General features: G+C 42.4%; 2 protein-coding genes across 47 annotated transcripts in view; one reads left to right on the top strand and one right to left on the bottom strand.

The window, feature by feature from the left end:
* Positions 1-10,933, bottom strand: part of Supt3h (SPT3 homolog, SAGA and STAGA complex component) — a 335,078-nt gene extending 324,145 nt beyond the window's left edge. For 11 of the 35 annotated variants that reach the window (XR_015628924.1, XM_087567714.1, XM_087567709.1 and 8 more), the window contains exon 1: positions 10,899-10,933. The gene's annotated coding sequence lies outside the window, so the exon portion shown is untranslated. 35 annotated transcript variants of the gene reach the window in all.
* Runx2 (RUNX family transcription factor 2) overlaps positions 1-13,664 on the top strand; it is a 326,063-nt gene that overhangs the window by 29,110 nt on the left and 283,289 nt on the right.

Below are 13,664 nucleotides of genomic sequence, written 5' to 3' on the forward strand. Positions count from 1 at the left end.
GATAGGAGTGTGCCCAGTCTCTCTCCTCTCCTTTTGGGAATACCAGGGAAGAGTATCACTACTGCACAATAAGTACACGATAAATATTACTTCCTATATTTAGGTAAACTACAGAATACCATCATTTCCCATAAGTTACAAATGAGAAACACTTTGTAAATTCTATGCACGAACATACAAACCTAGAGCATATGACAGAGCATGTGACAGGGGTACAGGCACAGTCTACTTGGTAAGGCAGCTTCTAGAGTTAGTGCTACACAAAGGCCTGGGCTGCTCACACCACTGCAGAAGCCAATTGCCGAACAGAATTTTCTATGGTGACATCTGACCTGAAGATGCTGAGTTGAGCACAGCCTATACTAACAGGAGACAGGAGACCTCAGCCTAGAAAGACCTTCCCAAGTAGAAGCTTTCAGCTCGATCCTGTGCATGGCTTCTCTGCAGACTATGGAAAACACTCTCCCACTCTGCACATCTCAAAGACAGAGCTCATTATCTCCTTGGGCATCTGTGTCACTGATTAGCTTTCCCCACACAGTTCCTGGCAAATCACACAATGTCTACATGGGGTGGCTGACTCCTGAGGCCCTCTGGCTGATGGCCAGACTCTCAGTAACAAAAGAAAACAGTTTCACCCGATTACTGTGAAAGATGTGAGAGGAAGTAAAAAAGAAAGTCTTGCCCAAAGACCTGATTTCAATGTTTGGCTTCAGGGGCCTGGGTTCGAGTCCCAGCTCTGCCACTTTGTAAGGTCTTTAGAGAGGTTGCTTCACTTCTCTTTGCTTCCATTATCCTGTCTTTAAAATGTGTACAGTGGTCCTACTTTTTAAAGACTATCAGGACAATTTAAAACAATCTTGACACAGTGAGTGCACAATAAATGTTAGCTATTAAATAAAGATCTTTAAAACACCCCTAGAGCTGACAAAAGGTTTATATCAATTTAGAATACCTTTACTTCAAAAATGCAAGTCTGAAAACAGGTTGTTTAATTAAGAGACTTCCAAAATTCAACAAATATTAAACATTTTATAAAGTCCTTTGACACCAACTGCCAGGCACGCTACCTAAAAATCCATCTCATCTTTAATACTCCCTGTACTCTAAGATGTACGAGAAGACAAGAAGTTAACTTGCTTCCCCTCCTGCTCTGCCACCACGGCCTTCTACAAACTCATCTTTCACACTTAGTTCCTTCTCCGTATGGCTGTCAAATTCACTTTCATAATATATCCTTTTAATCTGATCGAATGTGTGAAATATGATAAAAAGTCACCAAGGGAATCTAGATAAGGGTCACGCCTCAAGAACAGGACCCATGAAAGTATGCTACAGAAAAAAGCTACTGTCCTCAACTGCCTGAGATGGGCCATTTTTGAAAAGCTGATGACACAAAGATCTACAGCAAATAGCACCTTAATTATAGCATACTAAGTTTGCAGACATACTTATATGTGATTATGTCTAAAATACCCCAATACTCCTAGGACTTATGCTGAGTGTCCTAGGACCCAGGCTAGAATTAAAAAGGGGGGGAGGGGGGCACCAAGTATGAGCGCTCTGAAAGACAGGGAATACAAGGAAACTTCATTCAAACTGAACCTACAGCCAAACACATAAAAAAAACCTAATGCTAAGAAAGATTATCACTTTCCTTTAAGCCTAAATTTATTCTGATTTTCACAAAGACTTTTGAAATAATTACTATTTTTTATAAACAAAATAAGAAAGGAAACAGTCCTTTGTTCCATTTTGGTTTTGAGACAATCTCAAGTACTCCGAGATGGCAATGAACTTGGTAGGTAGCCTCCCTGCCTCCACCTCCTACACGCTGGGATTCCAGGCATGTGCCATGTGCCCTCAAACTCCAGCTTGAAACTGGAAAAAAAAAAAAAAAAACCACACCCCCAGTCCATGACTAGGGGAAAACAAGAACCACAGATTTGTACAAACAGACCAGCAGAACAAAACACAGAACAAACAGTCTCCCCTTTCCAAGGACCTCTGTCAGGGTTCTCCAGGTTCCAACACAAAGCCTGGAGAAGTGTTAACCTCAAGGATAACGTATTAACATCAGCCTCTCAAAATCAGAATTTGAGTTGACCCATTTCACATTTGATATGTATGCCATTCTGTGGAATTATACTATGGCCAAAACTTTGTTTTTAAGTTTAATGCTAATGGAAGACGGGGGACTTAAAGTTTTACATAACTACTTTGTTTTATTCATGGGTACACTGTAGCTGTCTTCAGACACACCAGAAGAGGGGGCCAGATTCCATTACAGATGGCTGTGAGCCACCATGTGGTTGCTGGGAATTGAACTCAGGGCCTCTGGAAGAGCAGAGTCTTAATCACTGAGCCATTTTAAGTGAGACACTGCTGAAACAATGTGTCCCTTTCTTCAGTTTCAAATCTGGTCACCTTGCTAACTCTCTAAAGGGGGCATATCTGATAGAGCCAGTTTATAGCAAGATAGGCCAGGCCCCAGCTTTGATGCCCAGCTTTTGTTCAGTTGTCTCCCCATTAGAAATGTTTCCTGTTGAGGGTATTTACTGGTAAGAGGTAAAGGGTCCACATCCAAATTCGTTACAAACATGATCAGCCTTTCCCAGACAAGTTACTTAATTTCTAAATCAAGCAGGTGAATAACATTTTTCTTGGCATGATGAGCTGATAGCTCATTAGACTCTCCAAAATAATTCTTTCCTGGACCCACATTTTGTTTGATGATTTAGATAATTACTTCTTTAGACATTAACTTCTTTACACATCAAAGTCCTATCATTCCAATGCTTTATTTCCTTTCTTCTAGACATTAAAAAAAAAAGTCTGTTAAAAGCAGAAGCACTCGCGTCAATTTTCACTAATAAGTACAGTTAACATGGAACTGAAAAACTACTGTAATCTTCTCAGTGGGTTAATGTCCTGCAGTTGTTTCGGCTTTCCTACGAGATGCAGCTGCTTGCCATACTTTACAAAATGAATTCAGATGTGCAGATCGAAACCCAGATCATTTCAGCATGCCAGTTTAAACATGGACTCCAGGAGAAAGTTCGTTTCTGATTACTACTGCGTTCACCAGATCACTAAACCAATAGCCAACGCTGTGCCACATCTGGAAATTCCCATTCCAGAAAATAAAAATTTATGTTTACTTCATTTAAACATATATGTGTGGATGTATATATGCATCCATGCACGCAAAATTCCTTTCATTGTAAAGTACTGCTACCAAACACAAAGGTTCTCATTGTGGTAAAGGGTAAAGATGGACATCCCAGAAGGAAATCGTGCAAAATGTCGCTGGGTGTCCATTAGAGAACACACTCTTGTTGACCACCTGACTGAGAAGACATTCATGAAAAATACTTTTCATTATATACCTCAAAGACTCTGAGTAGTTTCTGTATCCTAGAAGTAATATCAAAATCTGGGCTTAAGTCTAATGGCCAACATAATGGAAATGGCCATCTCTTCTACTATATCACTGTTGAGGGATTTAGTCCCATCTACAGTCTCAACTCTAATATGTCATAGCCTATCATCTCACAGAATATAAATATATTTTTATAATTTGTAATGTTTTGTAAAACCTAAAGTCAGAAAAAAAATCATAGGTGAGTCAACATTACTATATACTCCATTTTTGTTTTATTGCTAAAAAATCAAGTTACATCATAATCTAAATTACCACTGATATGAAGGTTGCCAAATGATCAATCACTACAAATGCAAAACCTCAAAAGGTGAAGAGTACTTATAAAATCTCTATAGCGTGCAGAATAATATGTTTTCTAGACATGAGCAAAACAGCGCCAGTGTTTTTGCCAGAATACAGTCCAGGTGGCAGCTACTAGTCCAATTCCTGACAGAGTCGTCTTTTCCATTAGAGATCTCATGAGCCAGGACATTAGTTTCTTTCACTTCAGCATCCCGGCCTTCCATACGGCCATCTTTTAGGCTCCGTTTAAACCAAGCACATCAGGCTTCCGCTTGAAGCTGCGCATATCCCAGCATAGCTACGGCAAGTTCTTAAGAGACTGGTTTACCATCCCAATGTCCAAGGGTTAGGTATCTGTAGCCTATAGCATTCAAGGGCTTCTCTAGACCAAAGGTCCAAACTTCCAAATTCCTTCTACAAAGCAGTTTCAAAGGCCTACAAGCCACATGGTCAGCCAGCCACAGCAAAAACCTCATTTCTCAAGTACCAATTTCCTCTCTTTCTTAATAGTATGACAAAATGCCTGGCAAAAGCAACTGAAGGAAGATTTATTTTGGCTCACAGTTAGAGGGGATCCAGTCAGTCATGATGGTGAGGTCATAATAGTAAATAGTCATGCTGATCCCCTGTCAGGAAGCTGCTCTTCCAGGTTTGTCATAATAACAGATAGTCACAGCGCGCCACGGTCAGGAAGCACATACAAATGAATGCTGCTCTTCCAGGTTTTCTTCCTCCTTGTTTGGACTGAGTTTGGGACAACATCCTATAGGATGGTGCTACCCACATTCAGGTGGGCCTTCCCTCCTCAGTTAAAGTTCTTTGTAAACACCCTCAGAAACATAACCAGAATGGATCTTCTAAATTATTCTAAATCTAGTCCCACTGAAAATGAAACTCAAACATCACAACCAGATAATAATATCTTAGTGAATGTGAATTATTTTTATTCTAAGCTTCTGTCCCATACTGCATCCCTCCTCCACCAACTGGCAGGTAACTGCATCTCATGACACAGAAACAGAAACTTCTCATTGATTTATTTCCCTTCACTTTCTATAAAAAGTAATGTGTCTTCTATTCCCCCTTCTTACCATAAAGGCACTGGCAATGTCTTTTTTAAAGCCCAAACTATATGCATTATTTATACACAATTATTAGGCACTTACAAAAAGCCAAACATTTTTCTATGTCTAGAGGGAGGGAGGGAGGAAGGAGGGAGGGAGGGGAGGAGGGGGGGAGAGAGAGAGAGAGACAGACAGACAGACAGAGACAGAGACAGAGAGATGCATCACAGGTGAGGAGTAACACTCAACAACAATTTGAATTAGTGCTATAAAAACAAATTAAACATGGATTTCAACTACAAGATGACAATTAACCTAAGACCTGAAAAAAATGCAAGAGGTGGTGCTCATTAACCTCTTTGGAGAACAAGATCCTGAGACCACTGTGGGTAGAGTGGAGTGGGTAGAGGGTAAAAGCAATAGAAAGTAAGATCTGAGGGTCCCAAGAAGGAAGTATAGTACAATGACCTTGAAGGTAGGAGGTGAAATTTTACTGGATGATAATATGAAGCTGTTGAAGAACTTTTGAACGTGTGGATTGTTTTTGTTTTCTTTTTTTTTTTTTTTTTTTTTTAAGGTAGCCATAGTGAGATTTCTCTATAAGCAAGGGTGTGACCCAGGGAAACAGAAGCTGCGGAAATTGTTTGTCAGTGGTTCTGATTAGACAAGAGATGACAGCATTTTTGATTATGGTAGCAAGTGGAGATTAGGACATATTCAGAATGCAGAGATAACTTGCAGGTGTAGACACTGGGTATGTGAGAAGAAGAAAATGATACTGAGGCTGGGAACCCTGGAAACTAATTAAAAATACCACCATTGGGGCTGGGGATTTGGCTCAGTGGTAGAGCGCTTACCTAGGAAGCGCAAGGCCCTGGGTTCGGTCCCCAGCTCCGAAAAAAAAGAACCAAAAAAAAAAAAAAAATACCACCATCGCTAGGAAGCAGAAGGGTGGGAATGAGAAAAAAACTACTTCAGTTAACACCATATAAAGAGAACTATTAGACCCTCAAGAGGAGGGTGTCCTACAAAGCTTTGTGCGAAGTGTTAAAAGGAGTGAGATGTTGCAAGGCTGACAAATTCATGTCTTGAATGCTGTAGTGAGGGAGCTGGGTTGGTTTGATTTGGTTTGGCTTGCCTTGGTTTGGCGACAATGTCTTGCTTTATAGCACAAGCTGGCCTTGAAATTCCTATGTAGCTCAGGCTAGCCTCAAGCTTCCAATCCTACTTCTGCCTCTTAACTGCAGAGATGATAGGCATGTATCGCCACACCTGACTGAACATGTCCACTTTATTTAAAGGCCTAACTAACCAATATACCAGAAGCTATGAGGATCAACTGACCTCTCAGGTCTGCCATCTTTCAGGAATAGCATCTGTCTGTCTCACAAAGGTGTTCTAAGGAGCACAATGCAATGGGGATTCACAAAATATATTTCGACTTAAAATAAGAAATTTTTACAGAATGGGAGAGACCTATTGCTCAATCACAGAGCACTTGCCTTAAATACATGAGTCATGAGGTTGAACTCCCAGCAATGTGGACACACACACGTACACACGCACACACACACAAAATAACAAGACATTTCCATATCCTTGTTGGCCAATCACGAACAGTTACCATTAACTCACAGACATCAGAGCTCTCTGCTACACAGACATGGGAGAATCTATTACATGTTTTTGTCCTTACTGGTGAACGCTGCGGCCAATGCACTTTGCCAACATCAAAGAAGGCTGTGTTTATTTAAAAGCGGGTGATCAACGATAGTTGTTTTTCAAGTGTGTTGGGAATCTGACCATTATGTAACAATCCTAATAGTGACTTAACACTAAACAAGACTTTCTCTCTCTCTCTCTTTTTTAATGAGTGGATACTTTTATGCATAACAATTCTTTTCTAGTCTAGAATTGTGCTTTAGAAATAGTCAACCTTAGGAGAAATCTGACGTCAGCTAGTATTAAACATGTACAAGTCAACAAGTATCTGATGGGGTTAAAGCACTATGTGGCTCATGGCAAGAGATAAAGAATTGATGGTTTGGGGCTTTTGCTGTAATAGCTCACATTTTTTTTTCCCACAATCACCTTACCAGGCCAGAATTTCCCCGCCACTGATGGAGAAACTAAAAATACTAGTTAAAGGTCTAATTTTATTTTATTTTTTTAATGTAAAGCTAGAGAGATGGCTCAGTGGTTAAGGAAACACAGTACTCTTCCAGAGGACCCAGAGCCCACATTAAAGGTTCACAAGTTCCTATAACTCTAGTTCCAGGAGGACCCAACGCCTCTGGCCTCTGCTGGAACCCACACAGCGATGTGTGTATGTTCATAATTAAAACAAATCCTTTACAAAAAGGAAAAAAAGGAGAGCTTTGATTCCAAGTAGCTGACAACTTGACTATGTAGACACATATCTTAACTAAGATCATCAAACAAAAACAATGCCTATAGTATTCATTTGTAAAAGATGCCTATCTATTGATACTCTAAGAGTTACAACCATTGCAGTCAGAGGCTGACATGGTCATTATGTCATCTCAAAAACTAGTAACTGCAAATGCTTTGTTCAGATATTCTTTGTTTAAAAGAAAACCGCAGGCACATGGCTAATCAACAGGCAAAGACTGAAAGACATGAACTGGAGGGAGGGACCAACGGATGTGAGCAGGCTTCAGACTGCAGTGTGAACATCACCAATTTCACCCAAATCCCTCATTTTTCAGGTGAGGAAAGTGCAGCCCAGAGGGGTTTCTTGAACTGCCCAAAGGCACACCACTATTTAGTAACACAAGCTGGGACTAACACTGAGGTCCGTCCTGAATCCTCTCTATACGAGGGACATACAAATAAAACAGGGTCATAATTCACTCACAAGACCTCCACAAGGTGTCTGTCACAGTGAACTTTGTTGGGAACTATCTGCTTATACCCACCCACAGTGGAGCAGGAAAGAGCTGGGCTCTGGAGTTCAAACACAGGCTCTAAGGCTTATCATGCGACCTTGGACAATGCATGCCACCTCTCTTCCTCAGTTCCTCTAGCATAGAAACTTAAAATACTTCTCTTCACGAAATAATGACTAAGCAAGATCTGGTGCACACAAAGAGCTCTGTTCTCGTGAGACACGACAGTGAGCATAAGCAAGGCACAGCTCTTTAAAGACATTTCAGGGTTCTCCGTAAGCAAGCTCAGAAAAGGAAGCTTATGTGTGGGGTAGTCTTTCCAAGACTAAGCTAGCAGGACCACAGGAGACATCTAGGGCTCAGTGGCAAAGCTGATGACATTTGAAATAGCAAATAAAATAGTTCAACCTCCTTGGTTAATATGAATTCAGTCAACACAATAATGCAATGGCTGAATTCTTTCTCCTACTGTTAGGGAACTGTAAGCAAAATCAGTGATAATACATGAAAAGCAAGGTTCTGGTTGATTTACTATCTGACCTCACCAAAAATAACATTTTCAACAGGAACACTCAATCTTCTGATCTTACTGTACTGGCATATTTGTAGCCCCTTACACCAAAGGACTTTTTTTTTCTTCCCCAAAGAGAACCAACAATCATACTACCCATGACATCTATACAACATAAAAGGTTAAACTGACAGTGGCTAAAGTAACCAAGTCACTCTCTGGCCTTACTCCAGATATGGCTTAAATAAAGGCAACAGCATGGACCTCGTCGCTGTTTTCAACAAGTGTATTTTGGAGACTGTAAAATAGCTAATCATTCCAAGACTATATTAAGAATTTTGACTAGCCTACAACATGGCAGGGGGAGAGGCATGCTAGCACTGTCTAAACTGGAACATGTTTGATCATATGAAAGGAGCTCTAGTACTAAAGTAGGCTAGAGCATGACCATCCCAGAAAAATTAAGATAGCCAGTCTACTTAAGACTAGCTCAGTGTGATCTGCATGCCATGAACTATTCTCTGTATATGACGTAACTCATAAGCTTCAAGCTGCCATTCCAGAACCAACGATTATCTTCAGCCTTGAGGACAAGGCCAATATTTTACAAATATCAGGCAGAAGTTCTGGGTACAATCTACCATGAGAGTTTTGTTTTGGGTTTCTTTTCCCCGCCTTATGGCTTATTTTCAAGGCCTGAGCGCATAGCTTAGTAAGCATCCACTTAGGATGTGGGAGGGCCTGGGTTCAACCTCCAGCACAGAAAGGGAAGAAGGAGGGAAGAGGGCAAGAGAAAGGCAAGGAGGGGGAAAGTTTTATTTTCAAGATTTACAAAAACTCAGATGAAAACAGTTGGGCATATGTCAAAGAAAGTGGCCTCATGACACATTGATCTCCAAATTTCACTTTTCTCTTTGGAAGTTTAAATATGGATACTAAGGTGATTTCAAAAAGTGCTCAAAGGCTACTATTATAATTTATTAAACTGCTTTATAATACAAAAAGTTAAGGTGGAATCTCCAGTTTTTAAGTGGGGGGAAACTACAACAATAAAAAAAGAGTTCAGTTTTTTTTCTAAGAACTAACCAAATGGTCACCACAGATAATTAAAGAAAAGTCTAGTTAGCACTGCTGTCTTTCCAACCAAATCTGGCATTAGCTTTAGAACCAGAGAGTCAGAGTATTTTTCTTTGATTTGCCAAGCTGTAAATAAATACTAGCAGATCTATGCTTTGAACGAAAGGCATTATTGGAATATAATTATGATTCCTTAAACCGTAAATATCCCAAAAGCAGGCCTCTTTGGCTTAAAACTCAACTAAATAAAAACTGTAACCAGCTCTCCATTTTTTTTCAAACATGTGGGGTCCCATATAATAACCACCATGCATGTGTCTACTTACATGGTAATTAATTTGCTAACCAATTAAAAATCAAGCTCATCAGTGACAACAGTCACATTTCAAGTGCTCAAGAGTCACCTGCACCTGGTGGGTACCATATTGGTAGCCCACAGTGTATAGCATTTCCAGCTTGGCAAAAAGTTCCCTAGGGCAGTGCAAGGGGAGAAGGATGGGAAACTTGGAATAGCATGGTTAAGTGTGGTCTAGTTGTACAAAGCATTATCTAGAAACTGTCCCTTAGTAATCAAATCCCGCCTCTGTGGAACACACAGAAATTCTACCAGTTGTTTCTTTCTTTAAGTAAATCTTTTAACAGTGAACTGCTCCTCACAAATACTGAAAACCCAGGTCTTATTCCAGATAAATATGTACCCGTTTCTTCCTGAGTTTCTACTAACTCCAGGGAAGCTAATTTTAATCGGGGTGTACATTAACAACACTGTTACCGGGATCATTATGTCTGAATATCAAATATATTCCACTATCCCTATAACTCTTACCACTTGTCACATCAACTGTCCTGACTTTCTATAGAGAAGGCAAGATGACAATTCCCTTAACTTGGAGCTCATCACAGCTGAGCTTTTAGCACACAGATCTTCTCCCATAAACCTGAGTTTAGAACTAGGCTGTGATGATGATCCCCATGTGCACACCACAACACCAACTAAATAATTTATTTCCCCAGGGGTCCCAGAGGCGAGCTCTGACAGCAGCGTCTCTGCGTCCCCCGTCCCTCAGCCGGCACACTACATTTCCTTCCATTAACACTACCTAGCTTCCAAGAAGTAGAGCTGCCTTCTTGAGGGACTCCCCACCCATCTGGGTGACACGCGAAACAGTGCCTCTCCGCCTGGCCCCGAGGCTCCCCTCACCTCACGCCCACGGACGACGGGGAGGAGCCAGGGTGCACCCAACGCTCGGCGGCCTGCAACCGGCTGGGCCCGCACCCCGGGGCCAGATCTTTGGCTGCCACGTCCCTGACGTCCCCATGACCTCGCCCCACTCCCCTCCGCCCCCACGCGCCCCACAACCTCTGCTTAAGACACGTGGAGGCACGGCTGCGCGTCCCGCGTGGAGAATGAGAGGGGACAGAGATGGCGCGGTGTCTGCGGCGGCGGCCCCGGGACACGACGGGCAGGGGGGCAGGGAGTGGGGCAAAGATTGTAGAAAGGGAAAAGGTGACTGAGCTAGGCTAGAAGGGGGGGTAAGATGGCGAGAGTGCCACTATGAGGGGCGGGGCAGGGGTAGTGAAGCCTGAGGTGACTAGAGGGAAGGACCAACCTGTGCGGCGAGAGCGCATGCGCACCGGGCTAGACAGCGCGCGCGGTCGCGGGACTGCGCCTTCCACTTCCGCCACACTCCGGGGGCGGGACTTCGCCCTCCCGCCATGGCGGACCGAGCGGCGCGTATCCATGCGGCGGAGCCTAGAGCGGTAGTTGCGATGGGTAGAGTAAGGGATTGGGCTGAGGAACCCGGTTTACCCTGTGCAGACTCTGCAGCCTGTAGGAGTGAGCCCGAGGGGCTAGGAATTCTTCAGAGTCGGTGACCTGCACTGGGAGATTATCCATGCAAGCGTCTCTTTAGGGGTCGGTCGGTCGGGTTATCAGAATTGCTTCGAATGACAAAGGGACGCAGAGTTCCGAAAGACCTGAACCTCAGAGAAGCACTGTGTGGGGACTCAGCCCGTTTGGGGACTTGGAAACACCAGCTTCCTTCCACCCCACCTACCCCTACCCGCCCTTGCGCAAAATCAAAAGCCTGTGACAACTGATCCGCAAAGTTTTCCCCAGTTCGTTTCTACTAATTAGAATTACTTTAAAAAGCATGCTTTGGTTGATAACTTTCACTATTGAGGAGGCTTTAAAAATAAGCAGTGGTGCTTTTTCCTAAGGATTTTGGCCTGCTCCTCATTTTGAAATCTTGTACCACCAGTATTGTATGTATGACCTGGCTTCCCGTGTTTGATGGTTGCAGGTGTAGTTCTTTAAAGCACTCAAGACAATGGTGTGCGATGCTTTCACTCTTCAGCTGTTTAGGAAAGAAAACATCCATTATCCTGCCACCTCAAATATTTATATTATATTATTACTATATTATTTATATTATTCACTGTCTTAGTAAAGATTTTACCGCTGTGAATAGACACCATGACCAAGGCAACTCTTATAAAGACAACATTTAATTGGGTCTGCCTTACAGGTTCAGAAGTTCAGTCCATTATCATCAAGGCAGGAACATGGCAGCATCCAGGCAGGCATGGTGCTGGAGGAGCTGAGAGTTCTACAACTTCATCTGAAGGCTGCTAGCAGAATACTAGCTTCCAGGCAGCTAGGTAGAGGGTCTTAAAAGCCCACTCCCTACTCCAACAAGGCCATACTTACTCCAACAGGGCCACACCTTCTAATAATGCCACTTGCGCTGAGACAAGCATATACAAACCATCACATTCACCTTTCCCGGGTCTTTTCAAGCACTCTGTCTCCATTAATGCCTTGCCCATGAATGTATGACTTCTGAAATAATCCTAGCGTCTTGTTTAGTGTCTTTAAAACAGCCATTCATCTGATTATCTCCTCTTTGGATTGCAGTTGTCTTGTGCTTAGTTCTCTCTAACTACCAGACACTTCGATATTTGCCAAATCCACTTCCAAGAGTGTATTTAGGATGTGGAGGTTCAACATGAAGTGTAAGAAGATCCAGGCTTACTCTGTCCTAGGCAGAAAGTAGCGAAGAACTGCCATTCCCTCCTTAAAAAGTAAACTTAGATTATATATACAATAGGTGAAAAGACTTTTTTTAGTATATTGCAAAATAAGAGATTAGGCTGAGTATGTAATCTCAGCATTGGAGAAGTCAAGGTCAGCCTTGATGACACAGTGATTTTAAGACCAGCCTGAGCTGTCTTAAAATAAGAAAGAAAAATAAGTAAACTGCTGTGGAAACAGGAGACAGACTATCCAAAGAAATAAAATTCCATGCGGATCATTTTTATTAAAATCATTAAATCGCACAGGCATTTCATCTCCAGAGAGAAATACTAGATCTCACTCGCTAACAAATTATAGCTGTTAGGTCCAAAAGAAACTTGGAACAAATGGCTATCTGGTGCCTATTCCTCGGTGTCACAAGAACCTGTGGCTCGTCTCAGCTCTGCTCATCCTGTCTCCGACCCTAAACCTTTCCAGCTCATGGGCTTCCCTCACCCAGCATCCTAATAACCCTGCCTACATTTCAGCTATGCACCCTCTTTACCCCTCCCCCTCTCTTGCCTCTCTCTAGGTCTCCGTGGCACAGATTCTCTTAGTCTTCCTCTCTTGCTCTCCCCAGTTCTCCTTCCATTGCCACATCCAGTCCGCTGGCCATGTTCAGTCCGCTGCTTTCTCTCCCTGCTCTGGACTCTCCCAGATGCCTCTGGCTGTACTCTTCCTCATACAACAAAAACCTTCCCCTCACCCATGCCCTGGAGCAGGCGTGCCCTGCATTTGTACAATAACAAAGCCAGAAACGAAGCTCTTGCTGAAGTTGAAGCTCTGGAGACCATTAGCTCTCAGAAAAAGAAATGATTTCTGACTCGGGTGGGGAGATACAACTTGAGGCCAAGTCACATCACACCAAAAAGGAAGAAGTGTGGCCCACCTCTAAGGCCTATTTTCAATGACAAAAGAAAGAAGCCCTCATTCTAAAAAGCACAACAGAAGCCTTAGCTAATAGGGGACATCTCTGTGGGGAAGCCACTTCTTCTCATAGGGGAAGTTTACTTCAAATGACCTACCAGTTTTTGCTCTTGTAATCCATGATTTTAAATTGTTAGGGCAACTATGAGAGTCTCACTGTGGAAAAACTTCCTTGGGCAAGACTGCACACTCTTCAGAATCGTATACACATTTGTTGCTCTATTCAACTGCTTTCCTGACACGGAGAACTATTTTTTGTGTTACAATCTCAAAAGCAACCTTACTTTACCTTTTAGACTAAATACTTCCCAGCAAGTTTCTTAACATCACTGAGCTTCCATTTTTATATCTATAGGATGAGGCCTTAAACCGT

Source organism: Rattus norvegicus, chromosome 9 (assembly GCF_021556685.1).
Source record: "Rattus norvegicus strain SHRSP/BbbUtx chromosome 9, alternate assembly SHRSP_T2T, whole genome shotgun sequence".
Classification (NCBI taxonomy): Eukaryota; Metazoa; Chordata; class Mammalia; order Rodentia; family Muridae; genus Rattus; species Rattus norvegicus.